Here is a 17947-nt window from a genome sequence, read left to right as displayed (position 1 = left end):
TTACTTAAGGCGAATTTATTTGTGCTAAAATGTATGCGTGATCTGGAAATATAGTCTATCGAACTGAGAGGGTGGTGTTCCAAAACGCGTGAAGGAAGTGTCAATAATTCGGAACATCACTAGGTTAATTAGTTTAAAAGTCATACTAAAACAGATTCAAATTTGCATCCCTTATTTTTTGTAAAAGGCAGCTCAGGTTATATACCAGTTGTCTTTTTTGAGAACTGTGCTGTTACAGTGGTCTGACATTTAAATATCAGTATTGTTCTAATGCTTGTACATATTCAAGGTGCACCATAAAGAGAGTAGCTATTAATCAATGTTTTGTCGATGACTTAATCAGGAACAATTTTTCAACATTAAGACAAATTACATACAAGTATATATCAAATTATGAGAGTAATAGGCGACTTTTGCCTAGCTTTTGCTCCATTTAAAAAATGAGTGAACATATATTTATTGATATTTCTATATATTTATGTTTTTACAATTGGAGCACAGGCAGGTTAAGTAGGTTACTGAACATCACACAGTCAATAGTAGGAGTTGAGACACCCTGTAGTTTTAAAAGTATGATACCTCCTACACTATGCCATGACCATAACTGGCCAGTTTAGAGTCACCATATAACTTAAAGCTGACATCTTGTAATGAAAAGAAACCTGCATAGGCTTTTAGCTCAAGCAAACTCTAGGCAGACAGTCGTGGCACTGGGATCAAAAGCTCAGTCCCTGAAGTTGCAAGCTATATTAACAATGGACAGTCTAGTTACTTCAATTGAATGATACTATTACATATATTCATCATCTGAAGAAATTATTTAATTAAATAATAAATCAGTCCTAATAATTTGCTATGGCTATTTGTCAGAATGATTAAAATGTTCAGTTATGTTTATTTTAAACTTAAACTGAAACTCCTAGTTATCCTGATTAAGAACTGGATTTAAGTTCTTGAGTCAGGAATTTTTACAGGAACCTATAGACTACATAATGTATTTTTTAAAATCAATGTAATGCTCCTTTAAAGAATTTTAAATGCATTTAAAATGATAGTTTTCATATGTTTTAGGCTGCACTTTTATATACATGAATAGTTCTCAAAAAAACTGCCACTTACCCAATGTTTGTATATTAAAACTGTACTTAAGTAATATAAAAAGTTGTTACCGCTATAATCATACACTCATTCATAATTTGCACAATGCTAACTTATGCTGATGCACAACATTGTGTTCAAATTAAAATAACATAATTCTCCCTACGGATATTTCAAAATAAAGATAATCCTCAAAATTTAAATGCTTCTTAAAGTTTGAGAATATTTCCCAATACATATATAAATGTTTCCCTGTTTTACAAAATTTTACAGTGCCAATGTACATGCTATATTGCATGCCACTTACCTTGATAAGTATGCAACATACAAAGGCAAACTTACAAGCTTTCCTTTTTTTCTGCATTTGTTTCAACCATATATACTCCTGTGGAGAAAACATGGCTATGATCTATTGAAAAAATAGATTTAATGGTTGAATGGGAGCAGTAGAGCCGGGTTTCATTCCGCCCAACAAAAGGGCGGGACAGGACAATGTGGTAAAAATTCAGAACACCACTGCAAGGCAAATTGGGGACGAGCCAATACCTCAAACCCCTAAAAATAGTACGTTAAGAGGAATAAATCATTGCGTAGAGTGGAAAAACAACAGTCCAAATACAGAGAAATATAATACACTCTTCTGTTACTTATAGGATTGCAAAATGCAAATATTTGACCTCTCTGCACACATAAACCAATCTACTGAGCACAAAATATACTAGTTTATTTAGCATCCTCATTCTACACAACCCTTGCCTCTGCCTCATGTCAGTAAGACCGTGCACCACCTCACTTCCATACTCTACAATCAGTTATTTTTAAGCCTCAAGGTGGTTTTAAGTTACCCTACTGAAGTTACTTCTGGTTAAACCATGAAACCAAATTTAAGAAGTATTGTTTTGTGGCTATGGTCTAGACTTTCAATCAGACATTTGACAGTATAATCGTTATGAAATTGTTAATGTATAGTTATTATTTACTTGATGAATTAGAAAAATGTTTAAAAAGGAAAATGTGGCATTTGCAAAAGTTTCGGCAGCCTTTCAGTTGTAAAGTCTCAAAACTGATTAGGTTGTTAGTCTACATATACAATATATAAAGAATTGTAATAAATTGTGATTTTTAAGGTGTTTTGCACCAAGGCATATAATTGTATTTCCCAAATGAATTGTTGCCCTTGTTTTGATACAAGAACACCGGTCTAGAACTCTCACTTATAATATCTGATACTCTTTTAAAAAGTGATACAATCCCATTCTTTCCTATCTGGGACTGTTTACAACCGTCTAATATTCTGAAGGTGTTGAAGGTGTCTACCTGTACTCCTGCTAATCATAACTTTTAAAAGGACAACAAAGTCTAATGTCTCTCTGCCTGGGACCATGTATTGCTCCTTATTGCCCAGGAAGTGTTCTGACCTTTTGTCAAACCTCTGTGACCTTACTCATTCTTTAAACAGAAGGTCTGAAATCCCTGACATGTGCTGCAGTGCTTGCCCGCCAGCATCCTGATGGAACATTACACATTTCCTCCCAAGTTGCATCACTCTCTCTCTGTCTCTTTCTATTTGTCTTTCTTGTACTAAGACCCCTGCCTATTACCTTTCAGGAAAACAGTGCATAAACACTGCTTACTGTCCTATAGTAACTTAGTAGCTGCTATAACCGGCTTGTGCAAGAGCTCTCTTACTGCCAGTGTTGTACTCTCTCTCATCTGTAAGTCCCTTATGTTGCTTTAGATTGCAATGCACCATTCTGATGGTCGCTCTACCCTTGGCAAGCTTTTGCTAGATCCCACTTCCCAGCTGCATACGCTGTCAAATGTACAGTAAATCAGCATACTTATTATCACTTTACATAGAAACATCCCTTTATAGTCTAAGCTTGTTTTTTGTTCAGTTACAGGATTACAGATCTGTTTATTCCACTCCTTGACAAGGCTGTATGAGTGTTAAGGTAAGAGGCACCCCTATTCAGGAAACCAGTTCATTACAGGGACCCACATCTCAATATGAGGCCAATTCAGTGATACCAGTTAATCTAACATGCATAGTTTTGAGATGTGGGAATACATCAAGAGAAAACTGACATGGATATTAACATGGATAATTTAGATTAAACTAGAAATTGGAGATGTTAACTGTCACATATACTGCAAGAGCATAGTAAAATTCTTGTGCCACTGTTTTGGTGATGTATAAATAAATACAGTACATAATTAAGAGTAGCAGAAGATAAATAAATGAATAGCATAAATAAATACAGTAAATAAGAGTTACGAATAAGTAACATTCAGTACAATTACACATAAACCAGTAGGTGTGTACAGTATAAGAATCTGCAAACTCTATACAGACTGTGACTGAACTGAGAATTGAACCTCTGTTACTGTGCCATGCTAAAACCTATATGTGAGTGCGATAGTAGGTGTTCCATTGGTGGGCCTTATCTTAGGCATGTTCCTGCCTTGTGCTCAGTGTTACTGGAATTGACTACAGACCCCTCATCATGACTATGAATTGGTTTAAGAAAATTTCAAAATGCTATGTTGCAAATAAACAGATGCCAAAATTGATTTGTAAAATATAGAGTGCTAACAGATCTGGGGTACTTACAGTATCAAAGCAGTTCAGCCTAGTTTTCCAGTATAGATTTGTGGAGGGGTGGGGGAGTAAAATCTGGGTACTGTTAAGTTTTTCCTTTTATTAAATGTTCCACTGAAAGTGAGAAGCTTAAAAAAAAAATCTTTATTATCAGTAGTTGCCTGCATTAGTTTGCTGCGTGGATTGTTTTGACATACAATTATAAATCATATGTTCTCTTTATATTACAACTAATATGTAATTGTGGTACATGTTTAAAATGTATCTTTGTTTGTTTTAATGTAATTTGAATTGATTATACAAATGTGCAGCATGGTGGCACAGTGGTAGCACTGCTGCCTTGCAGTAAGGAGACCTGGGTTCGCTTCTCAGGTCCTCCCTGTGTGGAGTTTGCATGTTCTCCCCGTGTCTGTGTGGGTTTCCTCCCACAGTCCAAAGACATGCAGGTTAGGTGCATTGGCGATCCTAAATTGTCCCTGGTGTGTGTGTGTGTGTACCCTGCAGTGGGCTGGCACCCTGCCCGGGATTTATTCCTGCCTTGCGCCCTGTGCTAGCTGGGATTGGCTCCAGCAGACCCCCGTGACCCTGTGTTAGGATATAGCAGGTTAGACAATGACTGACTGACTGACTGATTATACAAATGCTTTCTATACTAAGCCTACAAAAGCTTAAGTCTACAAGTTTTATATCTCCTAAAAGAGATATTTTTAAAATACATTTTCAGAGATAATGTATTTTTTTTGCTAATTGCTGTAATCTTAAAAAAAACTGCCATCAGTTAACCAACTGTTCTAATTTCAATGCTGTTTTTTGCACACCATGCAGAGGTCAGATGTACTCACGCATCTGCTCAGACTCATACAAAGAATCTGTTAGGCTGAATTGTACCACTTCCTGAAAGCTTTGGCAGAACAATACATTTTAGTGGTCTATGGCTGGTCTTAAAACAGAAATAGTAAAACATTCTTAAATGATTTGCCAATGTTAGAAAAACAACATTTGAGTAATTAACCTTATGCTGTCTGTTGAGAATTAAAAAGTTGCTTATTGAAATGTTATTTTTATATGGTTAGGTATCTTAGAGTGATACACAGATTGTTCAGTGCAGAGTATTGCGGAGCTTGTCAGACATACGAAATTACAAAACACAATATGCTGTATGAACTTACATGTGATCTATTATTATGTTTAGTGTTAAAGCCCAGGTGATGGCAGAAGTGAGGAAAAGAAAAACATCAGTTGGATGCACATTTGGGAAGAATAAACCTCCTGGGTCCTTTGAATGCTACACAGAAGTTAATTTAACTGAAATAATTGAAATTGATAGGTAGGTAAAAAGAGAGAACAAGAGAGGCATGACAGTGTTTACATTACATGGGAGGTGGGCTAGAGGGTCAGCCACCCACCAGTCAGACAGGAGCAAAAAAAAATTCTGTCACCTAGATCTAGTAGAACATCTAGAATCTGGATTTAGTTTTACCCCTTCACTTGACACTTTACTTGATACAGTACTTTAAATTCTCTGTTGGGTATCTCTGCCTTTTGGTGTGTTTAAGTTTAAATAAAAATGCCACATCTAATAAATGTATTTGTAATTATTCTATGTGCGAACAAATGCACCAGGTTGTTCTTCATATTACAAAAATAAAAAATTACAGACTAGAAGTTGAAACTGAACATAGCAGTAAATTAAAGGAAGGTAAAACATGTTTGGGTAAATGAGGTACAGCAGAGCTAAAGCAACACATTATAATCCATTGGTCCAAATTCAAATTTGTGTTTTCTTATCAGGTATGTGGTATAGCTGGATAGGTACAGGGGTTAGATGGAATATTATTGTTAATATAGTGTTTATAAATAGGAACACATTTTATTTGTAAAATAAAAAATGTAGTGTCAATAATTAAAAGCATGTTTATAAACTGCTAAAGCTACAAATGAGTCAGTTGCACCTGTTGTTACTTGGTTATATAACATTGACATCTGATCTGCATATGCAAAAGCACATTTTAAATCCATGATTTGGTGCAGAATTCTCAGGTTTTACTGTTAAGTCCAATACAATTGTTTTAACATTCTATATAGTCCTCATATTATACAGTATGATATTTTATAAGGGCGGCATGGTGGCGCAGTGGTAGCACTGCTGCCTCGCAGTTAGGAGACCTGGGTTCGCTTCCCAGGTCCTCCCTGCGTGGAGTTTGCATGTTCTCCTTGTGTCTGTGTGGGTTTCCTCTGGGTGCTCCGGGTTCCTACCACAGACCAAAGACATGCAGGTTAGTTGCATTGGCACACATTCATGTGTGTGTGTGTGTGCCCTGCGGTGGGCTGGAGTCCTGCCTGGTGTTTGTTCCTGCCTTGCGCCCTGTGTTGGCTGGGATTGGCTCCAGCAGACCCCTGTGACCCTGTAGTTAGGATATAGCGGGTTGGATAATGGATGGGTGGATGGATGACTGGATATTTTATGATATGGAAAGGGTCTGCTTATTAAAATTAAACAACATTTTATTTTTCGTTTTCTTAAGACTGCCACATGATCAAACTACTTATTTAAAAACTGACTTTATGAAAGTTTTGTTTATTTGTGATTTGATTTAACCTAGAATAGTGTTGCAAAAATCCTTACATCAGCCTAGAATATGTTTGTTGGCTTGCTTTATACAGTATTTTAATTTTCTTCTATTTTTAATTTTTAATTTTCTTCAATGAAGAATGCCATTTCTATAGTGCATAAGAAAAAAAAAGCACCTTCTAAAAGCCTGTAAAATACAGTGCAAAGCAGACATGATTTTAGAAATACAGACAAGTTCCCACAGTGGAGCTGAGCACAAAAAATGACCTTTTATGTAAATTACAGAGGAGCAGTTTAAGAGTGGAGAGGGGTATTGCAAAGCTTTGATGTTTTAGAGATTAAAGGATATTTAACTGAACTTTACAAAGAAGTGCAAAAACATCCCTTGGTGAAAACATATCAAATATAACAAATATTGTGGCTGTGTGTGGAAAGGTTTAATTGTTCTTCTTTAAATGCTTTTAAAAGATTGTCCATGTTTTCTTTTCATTTTGGTTTGATTTTCGGCTGATCTCAGTCAAAACTTTTTCAGACGTCTTGGTATTAGATATTTACATTACGGAAGTTTACTGTGGCTATGAACATACTATTTAACTAAGGCACTCAAGTGTTTAGTACAGTTTGAAGAGTTAAATTAACACTTATAATGTATTATTTATAAGAATATTTGTTTAGACAATTTAAAATTGAGAAGAATGACAGGAACTTTCTGCAGTTCTAGTATCTGGACACTAATGCTAGCAAAATTTTAACTTTTGTGAAAAATATCACACATTCATTTGTGGTCTCAAATGGCTTCCACCTTCTTGTAAAGACAGCTGTATCATTACACTCCTGTTCCCTTTCTCTTTCATTACATTAATGTTCTCTTTCTTTTGCCCATCTAACCATAGGCTGTTCACCACCCACGGAAGTCATTGTTACATGAAAGTTGGAGTTGAAAGCAGCATAAAAAATGTGGTCAGTAGATTAAATATGAACAGCTACTTTTAGATATTTGAATTAGACTTTGATTGTCGTCTGAGTAAGTAAAATACATTTTATATAGTGATTTTCATTGATATATGCCATTGCAAGACATTTTACAGGTACTTAGATATTTTATAACTCTTGTTGTTGTTTTTACAGCTGATGCGGCTGACCCTGTGTTCGGATTCAGCGGGTTGGAAAATGGATGGATGGATGGATGCATACACAAGCTATTGATCTGGTTGAGAACATCAGAAGTGGGAAATAAACTTGAAATCATCTGGTTTCAAGTAAATTTCCTTGAACACTATAATTCTTTAATAATTCTTTGCATTTATATAGTGCTTTTCTCACTACTCAAAGCGCTCAGCAATTGCAGGTTAAGGGCCTTGCTGAAGGACCCAACAGAGCAGAGTCCCTTTTGGCATTTACGGGATTCGAACCGGCAACCTTCCGATTGCCAGTGCATATCCCTAGCCTCAGAGCCACCACTCCTGCCTATGCAACATTGCCTCCTAATAAATAGAATGAGTAAATCAGTATAAACCAATAAATTAATTCCCTTTGGAACAGTCAGTATAACCATGTGGAATGTTTTATTATGCATTACAATTACATAACTTATGCCAACAAATAGCAAGTTTTTCATTAAATGTTAAGTCCTTTTAATTTTGCATTTAAACATAGATTGCAATTAACAATGTCTTTTTAATACACTCATATATTGTCTTTTATCATGCACTAAGAATTCACAAAGTACAAAGTGAGAGTTAGGTTAGAGTGAGGATTTACTTAACATGAGAATTCTAAAACATTTGCCTCTACCTTATTGTTACTCTCTGTAAATGAAAGTCAGTTTGAAGGTCAATATTGACTTTTGAGAGTCTACGTATTTGCATGTGTATTTAGCTTGCCAGACTTGCTCATCTTGCTGAAAACAATAACTGAAACTTAAAAAGCAAGAACTTTGCAGACATTTGTAAGAAATCATTTAAAATTTAGTTCAAATACGATATCATTATAGGTAAACAAAGGGTAGTAATGAATAGTGTTTGATATTCTTTGAGAAAAGTTAAAAAAACAGGTTGAAAGATTATCATAAGCTGGGAAAACCACTGAATGCTAATAATACTAAATTAACTTTAAAAATGTAATGGTGGATAAAGTTAAAATAATTAATAATATATTTTGCAAAATGGTGGCACTTTTTCTGCCTTTACACTGAAGTACCATTTATGGTATGTTTCATGTATTTTATTAAAAAAAATTATACATATTTTTTAATTTACCAATGGTCTGAATTAGCATCTAGAAGGGGGCATCTAGGAAGCAAGACTAATATTAGCCTGTTCTGTCAGTGATACCAAATAAGAACAGAGTGAAAAGAATCACTGGGACCATTATTTTTATAATTAATTATTTGAACAAAATAATAATGGAAAGACAATGGGGAATGCAGGACAGGAGGTTGCACATTGCCTACATAACTGGGGGTTACAGGAGATAGCAGATAGCTGTCTATGGTAGTAAGGCCCCCCTGCTGGGCTACCTAGCTCTTTTATTATTCACAGGTTGCCAGGGGGAGCCCTGAGTAGATGATCCCATCAGTATTATTAGACTAGGTCTTGCCTGAGAGTCCTTCAGATGGGAGCAAAAGTAACTGCAGAAAGCAGTGCTCTCAGGATCAAGCACACAAAAATTGATAGGCTACAGTTTTGACAAGCTTATATGAATGTGTGAAGTGGGGAGAAGAGCTCAGATAGAAGAGGCAGAAGAAGAAGGTCAAAGATTAGTACTGAATAATAAGTTTGATTGAGAAAATGGACCAGACACTCAATAAAGGCTGTATAGGATTCATGTTGTCATGGACAAATTAAATGTTTAGTATTTCACTGCATTTGTAATGTATTTGTCTCTTTGCATTTGCTAACTACCCTTTAATTATCACCTCTTGTTTTCTACTCACCATGTTTATTGTTTTTCAGTAAAAGTGCTGTTTTGCAATTATAACCATCACAGTAGTGTCTCTCTGAGCTCAGCATTTTCTCAGCAGTATCCCCATAAATCTTCACTTTTACAACAATAATGATAAATCATGCATAAAATGTTAAACATTAGTACAGAAATCATGCTGAGTAACATAGCCTTTGAATTTACATTAGGAGGAAATTAATTTAGCCCATCTTGTAAAATGTTACTTGGTTCCCCAAATGCAAGCCATAAGTAGAATATAATGGAGCAAATATGTGCAAGATACAGGGCAAAATCATGATTTACTGGAAGGAAACAACTTCTTGTTGAGAATAGTTAAGACATGAGATTGTTACCAGGGTATAGTGAGCCTGTAGTCTAAATATTTCACCCCTGACTGTAATATTAATTAACTGAGGAACCAAAGTAAGGAAACTGCCATGGAAGAATAGCAGGACATAGGAATAGCATTTGCTTTGTTTGGAGACTGCCATGATAAATCCTGTTTTAAAAGTCAGGTGATTAAATTAAAGATTACTAGCATGGTGAAGAAATGCTCAAAACGTTTTTCTTTTTTATATGGTGGGATAGTCATCTATAAAATAGAATGTTACTGTGATGGTCTGGGTTAGCTCCACGCTCCTTTGTCGCTTCTGGGTGCCTCTTCAGCCCATAACTGTCTATAGTCATGTACCAAGATGAGCTGGGCAAATGAGGACACACATTCTGCAAAGGTGCAAAAAGTGTCAGTGCTTTTATTAAAGCCAATCCAAAAGCAAAGTGCATTTAGTGCAGTGATTCAAATCAATTGTCCATAAATAACCCATAAAAGCAGTGAGTATCCAGTGGATGTTAAAATATTCAAATAAATAATCCATACAAATGAGATTAAAACACAAGGGCGAATCTTTTCTTTAAAAACCATGAGCCTTGGTGCTGCTTTCCAAAATCCGACATTTCCCTGGCTTACCCTCTTTAGATTCCACAGAACGAGGAGACATCAACCAGCAGGTGCAGACAACCTTTTGATCCCGCTTGGGCCCCTGTTGCCAGTCTGTTGCCATGTAAAGGGAGCCACACTGAGTTTTGCTACCTCCAACTTATGCTGTCATTTCCCGGGCCTTGTGGAGGAATCCTCCTGGACTGGTTTGATCACGCCTGCTCTCACACTGCTTAGCAAGAGCAACCCTCAGCCCCCTCTTGAACGTTGGCCACATGCTCCTACCCTGGCACTCACTTTCCTGTCCATGTGCTTCCCCTCTACATCACACCTGTATGTTTTTGCCCTTCACTCTATTCCACCAGGTCTTCCTTTTTTCAATGTTTCTTTCTATCCCCCATCTGCTATGCAGGCTCATTTTTATCCTGCTTGATTGGATACAGATGTGGTGCTTTGTCCACTCAGGGGTGTGAACGAGGCACCTGACTGATCCACTTGCATTTCCATGTGTATGTGCGATCAGCCAAGCACCCAAATCAACCCAGGAGTGAAGCATGCTTACACACACCTGTACCCGATCGCAGCCCGCACTTCACAGGATGCGATTATTTATTTAAAAACTGCACTGTACCTTTCATCACAATTACTGAAAATGTTCTCAGATAACTTTTTGAAAAACCAGAGAGCTTTATCTGAACTTGTACACAATAATGCACATCCTGCCTTTAGCTATAGTGAAGGATGAAATTATTCACAACCAAGTAGACTTCAATTGCTTGTGGTATTTTGAAATGTTTCATAAATAATATCTGCAGATTTATTTTCTAAGACTGTTGTAAGTAGCACAAAATTATGGGGCTCAGAAGCCTGTTCTGACAACAACAGATTCAAGAGAAAAACCAACCTTGGGTGGAATGCCAGTATACCATCGGGGACTCTTGTGTGCAAAGCCACACTCGCAATATAGCAAGATTGAGTTTGACAGCAGCCTACATGAGAAGTTGTATCCATGCATTTGCCATGCCTTACAACTCTAAACAAAGTCAACAACAAAAGTTAAACAGTGAGCTTCCTTCAATGTCTCAGTATAGTCATGCTATTTGCTACTGTGATATGTCAATTTTCTACAATATTAGGATTGCTTATTTCAAACTTAACTTAGAGTATTACTCTACTACAACACTGCCAGTGTAAATGATTTGCTGGATTCATTATTCAAGATCTCATACTGTACATAATTTCATATAAAGAGCTGTATGATAAAAGTAATCTTACACCTTCTGAATAGATTGAAATGCCAACTTGGTTTGTGCTGAGTATACAGAAAATAATTTTTGTTCAGTTGCAAAGCATAAAAACATTTAACAAAGAAATTCTTTTGTAAGACATCACCCTTTTTTGGTTTGCATTTTCCTGACTTTATTGCTGTTTTAGGGATGAACAATATTTAACTACATGTATAGCAAGTCAGCAAAATAGTTTAGCACTAGCACTAAAGTTGCTTGAATGTTGCCTACTTAAATTGAAATAGAAGTTTACATGGCAGCTCCAGCAAGTTGGTATTGACAAATTAGAACAACTGGAAATAAACTTAAAGCAATGGTTGTTGGCAACATGCCCCAGCAAATCCAGAGACAAAGATAACTTGTAATAGATCTGTGCTTTTTTCCCCTCACATTTAAAGTGATTTATTTAAAAAAAAGCCATAATTAAGACATATTAATAAAAGATTAATACATAAACATATAAAGCATTCATTAATCATCTTCTAGCCCCACATTTTGTAATACAAGCTTGCAGGGGCAAGGGACTCTCTCAGTTTCAGTGAAGCACAAGAAGAACCCGGTAGTCAGAACAACACATGTGATGCAAAAGTTCAATATAAGCGTAAAACTTTATGAAACAAAAAATAATTATATGGTGAACGATTGACATTTATACTCTGTTGTGTCATCCAGAACAAGGTATCTACTGATATAATTAATTGAGTGGTGGAGATGATTTGGGGTTGAGTGAAAAAACAGGCAGGTTTTGAGTATTATAAATCATTACAGGAGAGGGATGAATATAGCAGTAATACAAAGTATAAATAAACAGATTAAAAACAACAAACCAACAAGACTTTTTAGGCCTACCTAAACTCTTTTTGAGCCTCTGTCTACTACATAAAGCGGTGGCACACCCACTTACCTATCACAGAACCATAAAAAACACTTCTTTTGTCACCTCTCTGCATGCTCTCTCTATCTTTATTCTTACTCTGTTTTGAGACCTTTGTTCCTGTACCTCCAGTCAGGTATGTGTTTACCACGTTCTGCTCTTGAATCAGCACTCAGATTACTTCTGGAATTGTGGTAGATTTAAACTCCCTCTCATGTTTGGCCAATCCCTGGTATCATCTTGGAGTCGGAATGGACTTCCATTTTCCCCAGGAACACCAGGCTAGTCATACCAATGCCAGTTCTTGGTTGTCCCTGTACCCTTTAGCCATTGTTTAGTGCAAGGGATCCAAAGCAACACAATCTAAAGCATTTTCTCCTTAGCCTTAATCTAAGCAGTGGGTAAAGCATTCCAACCAAAAGCTAGGTTGTCCTGTGGAAACATTACTTGCCTCAATCTAGGAATTCTTCTTACTCTCTCTCATACCAGTGTCCCTTCCTACTGCCCTTTTAGGACATGAAACATAATATAAATATACTGCTGTTCTTGATTTTCCAAATGGTATGTGTAGGACCTCTACTGTTGCTAGTGTGTCTCATTCACTTATCTCTCTATTGCCTTGTAGGCTACTTGCAGGACTTTACCTGTCTTATTGCCATCCAAATAGTTCCTTTTTTTCTGGCAGGCTTTTCGCAGTCAGCCAGCCCCCACAATACACATCAACATTTACTTATATCTGTCTAATTCAGAGTCCCTGATTAACCTATCATGCACCAGTTTTACTAAATAATAAATAATTAAAGCTATTTTCAAAAAATACAAAACAAATTTAGTTTTTACATTTTGATACAGTTGTTTGTTATAGAACTTGAATGTGAATAGGTTTGTCCAAATGTTTCAATGAAGCCAGGTCTTAACATGGGAAGCATTTATTATTTATTTACTTACTTTTTTGGAATGTTATTTTCAGAATATTATAAAATAGCATGAGAATATATACATTAAGTAAACTAGCCTATGCCATAGTACAGTGTAAAGTGACCAGAGAGATCCTGACCTATGTCAAAAAGGCAATAGCATTACTTTCCCCATCCAAACATTATTTTCTGTGAAATATGTTTATGCTGGAGTTTTGTTTTCCTTTCCTCTGTCGCTATTAGTTTAATATATTTACAAGTGTGCATTACTGTAAACATATGTTAGTTCTATCTGGAGCTTTCAGAATCTATTGAAAAAAATATATGTGTCACAAACTGAACTAAGATGCGAGTCCCCTCGGACAGATTTGATTTAAGAGTGGCCAAGATCCAATCATGCCTTTCTTTAGGGGTTTGGCAGGAGAATAGTAAAAGTTGTTTGCAGGGGTCAATGCACTAGGATGTTAGAACAATAACCAAAATACAAGAGCAACGCTAAACTTGAGATCTAAAAAAGAAAACAGAAAAAAAGACAAGGCAAACAGAATCTAAATGTTTGTGCAAAGATTAGTCTATTTCAAAGACCTTCCTTTAATTTCTTAAAGTGTAATTGCTGGTTAAGCAACTATTATATTGTCATGTAACATGCGTCTCATATCACTATCAATGCATAGCTCCAATATACTGATGCCTATGAACATAAATATACAAAATGGCAGTGCCCATGAAAAAACAAGTACAGTACTCAAAATAACAGTGTAATATCATCAAAGTAATGCTAAAAATACAAATAATGAAAAAAATATAATAAATTTATGTAAACATTACAAACTAATTGGAAAAGCTTTACTGACAGATTTATGTGTGTGCCCAAATGTTTATTTCTATAGACATCCATCCATCCATTATCCAACCCACTATATCCTAACTACAGGGTCACGGGGGTCTGCTGGAGCCAATCCCAGCCAACACAGGGCGCAAGGCAGGAAACAAACCCCGGGCAGGGTGCCATCCCACCGCAGTTCTATAGACATATTACTTATTTTATATTTTTATTGAATGTAACTTTGTGTTGTATTTTCCTACTGCATTTGTGCAAATTTCTAGTGCTCTATAATTTTGGAAGGGTAGTATGCTATATAAAAATGAACTGAATCTGCTACAGTCTAATTTTGAAAACTGGTGAGGTTCCTAATAAATGAGAAATTATAAATGTCAAATTTTCAAAAAAGAACAAATTAAACACATATAATTGCAGGATAGTAAGCCTGATATACTTAAAAATGTAGAAGAGAAGCTGACCAAAGAGGTATTAAATGGAAAATAATATACTAATACTTGATTATAAATTACATGGTTTGAAGAAGTGTTACTCTTTACAGACTAGTCTGAGTTGATGTTTAAGATTTATTTATGATTCTGACAATTTGAGCGCATCTTTGGCTCTTGTTAACTGGTGTTTATGGCACCTGCATTTTACATTTAATTTTCTCTCTCCAAAAAAGGATAATAACTAAAATGCATTGTCACTTTTCCCACACTTATAATTTACATACACCAGTTTAGGGGACTGCCTCAATATATGTTATTTTTTTGATATTTTACAATATATTGGTATACTATTATATTCAGATTAATGAATGTAAGAAATATGAGTGATAATAAGTGTGTGACATGTTTTTGGCCGATGTCAATTGCATGTCAGGTCCCTTTGACAATATACACTTGTAACCTTGTGCTCTTTAAGGTCCCCTAAACAACACACAATATGTTATTGACAGTACAGCTGTTAGATAGTTTTATTATTGGAACACTATTTGGTTTACTAATTTGCAGACTGTGTGCACTGTAATGAAATCTCAAAGGCAAAAAATTAGAAGAAAATAGTTATGACTGGGTGATTACAAAATGCTCAAAGAATGTGAGCATTTCAGTAGTCATCGTGTGCCTGTCACATAGCTGAAGAAGATGCTGCCTTACGGGCATAACTAGATCCTTGGTAAAGGTGACTCTTGAAAGAGTTAAAAACCATGAAATCATCTGCATTACTACTCAAATTAAATATCAAAGAAATGTACCTTTAACTTTATTTTGTTTTGGCCTGTCATTTCTTGATGGCCACTTTATTTATATAGTCATTTAAAAACAAATGGTTCTTCTCATTTTAAATACAATCTCACTGTTTTGTGGGTTGTTTTACTTTTCAAAACAGTCTCAAGGATTTTCTTTTAGTATGTTCTTCAGCAGTGTCTGAACATTTTCCTCCTTTCTAAGCTGTTTAGTTTTCAGTATAGCCAAAAATCACTTTCCGTAGCCAAACAACACTTTCAATCATACCTGTTTATATGGAGGATGGATCGATTTTGTTACTGATATTTTTTTGGCCAATCCTCTCTGGAAATTAATAATTACAGTTATGCTGTCATAGAGTTTTCCACCATTCTTCTGTAGAAACTGCCAATCCTTCTTTATTGCCTCTTTTTTGTTTGTTCGGTACACTAGACGCAATTGCCTACCTATTGCAACACATTTCCTGCTTTGTTATGGATAAAGCCCTATTTGATAGACAGTCTGTTCTGGTATTATGAAAACACGAATACCTCACCTTGTACCATGTATTTGAAAAAATACTTTGTAAAATAACTTTTAGTCCATCTAGCATAGCATAAGCTATTAATTTGTTTTATTTATTTTATCTCTCAGACTGCTATAAAGCAAAGTATAATTTAAATACAGAAGTAGATAGCCATATGTGTTATGTTAACAAAGACTTTTCTGTATTTTTATCTATTTCATTTTCTATATACCAGCATGTAAAAATGTTTTAAACTGGTTAGGTGGCATTTATGCATGAAGGTTATAACAAGGTAAAAACAGTGCATAAAAAAATATCTGTGCTTTTGCTTCTAAGAAACAAATCTCTGTAATCTTTACCACCACTGGCCTTTATATTTTATGGAGCTGCAAGCAGTTGTGTAAAAAATACTGTATATTGTGATTTCCTTTACCTAGCCATGTTGTCACATTTGTGTCATGTACAAATCTGATTTCACACCTTTCTTACACTATACCTTCGTCCCCGTTCTGTTCTTTGACTGAAATCATCTGATTTATTAACCATTAAAATCAATTTAAAAACAAATGCCAATGTTGTTTTTTTTTTTTTTTTTGTAAATGCACCCTTTAGAGCAGGGGTTGCCAGCTCCGGTCCTGGAAGACCACCGTGGCTGCAGGTTTTCATTCCAACCCTTTTCTTAATGAGTGACCTGTTTTTGCAGCTAATTAACTTCTAATTTTAATTGAATTGCTCTTGAAGACTCAAACCCCTTCATTGTTTCTTTTTCCTTAATTAGCAGCCAAACAATAATGAGATACAAAATGAGCCAAAACAATTGGTGTCCATCATACAATATCTGAAAATAAAGAAAGATGAAGGTCTCAGGAATGCTGATCTGCTCATGTCCACAAAACATTTTAACAGAAAAGAGAAAATCAACGATTACAGAAATGTTTGCTATTGCACCACAAGAGCAGCATCAAGCCATGGAATTAAAGAACGGGTTTAATTAATGACAAGAATCAGCACCTAATTAAGCAACTGGTTAGAGTGAAATTGGTTGGAGTTTGAGCCCCTGACATAGGTGGTCTTCTGCTAGCTTACTCACTTCACATTTCATTTCTGTTTGGGTGCCATTTGAGGAAAGAAATGAAGCAACTCAGAGGAACGATGAAGAAATTCAGAGGAACAAATCTTAAAAAAGCAATTAAATTAAAATGAATTCACAAGAATTTAATTAGAAGCACAAACATTGCACTCATTAAAAAAAGGTTATAATGAAAACCTGCAGCCATGGTGGTCCTCCAGGACCGGAGTTGGTGATCCCTGCTTTATAGCAAACACTTAAAACCTTTGTGTAGGCAGTAGGTAAATTCTAGATTCCTGAAAAATATATATTCCAGGTTTTGTTTGTTTAATAGGCACAACCTTTAGCACTCCTTAGAATGGTAAAAAGATCTTTATGGAAAAAGATGATCTGCTGTGGCAACCCCTAATGAGAGCAGCCAAAAGAAGAAAAGAATGATAAAGGATTGTTCATTAATTATATCATAATTTTCATTCTGCTTTCCTGGTAAGGGACATGGTGGCAACACACCAGGATGGGCTGACATAGTCAGTCTCTCCCTGGCAACTTCTTCCTGCTTTTTCTGAAAAATTCCCAAATACGCCCAGCCCAACTGATAGATCCTAAGTCTGCAACTTAGTCTTCTCTCAGTGGGCCATGCCTAATATACCTCCTGCGGGAGGCACCTATGGACCTAACTTCACGCCCAAACCACCTTAACTGTTTTCTATTTATCAAGAGAAGAGGTGACTCTATTCTAAGGTAATCATTTTTTAGATGCCTAATGTTTAAAAATGCAAAAACACAACCTTCTCAGAAAACTGAGCTACACCACGGGGTAAAACCCAGATGGTCAAATATATGTGCCCAAATATAAATAATTATATCCACTGTCAAGAACTAACCTTTTCCACTTTCAAAGTCAAGAAGAAGAGCAAAATCCAACCAATCCCCTCTAATTAAATAAGTTTGCTAATGTGAGCCTTGCTGTTAATACCTGAAAAGAGGATTTTTTCCCCCTCACTTTGTGTTCCAGCCATCTGGAAGCGTCTGTGTTGTGAAACACTGTGCTAATTATTCACACATTTCCTCTCT

The 17947-nt window shown here is 35.7% G+C and overlaps 1 protein-coding gene across 3 annotated transcripts in view; it reads right to left on the bottom strand.

The window, feature by feature from the left end:
• Positions 1-17947, bottom strand: part of rassf3 (Ras association domain family member 3) — a 162495-nt gene that overhangs the window by 53869 nt on the left and 90679 nt on the right. The gene's annotated exons all lie outside the window — the stretch shown is intronic.

The sequence above is a fragment of the Erpetoichthys calabaricus genome, chromosome 1, assembly GCF_900747795.2.
Source record: "Erpetoichthys calabaricus chromosome 1, fErpCal1.3, whole genome shotgun sequence".
Classification (NCBI taxonomy): domain Eukaryota; kingdom Metazoa; phylum Chordata; class Cladistia; order Polypteriformes; family Polypteridae; genus Erpetoichthys; species Erpetoichthys calabaricus.
Note: the sequence above shows the minus strand (reverse complement) of the source record. Positions and strands in the feature narration are given on the sequence as shown.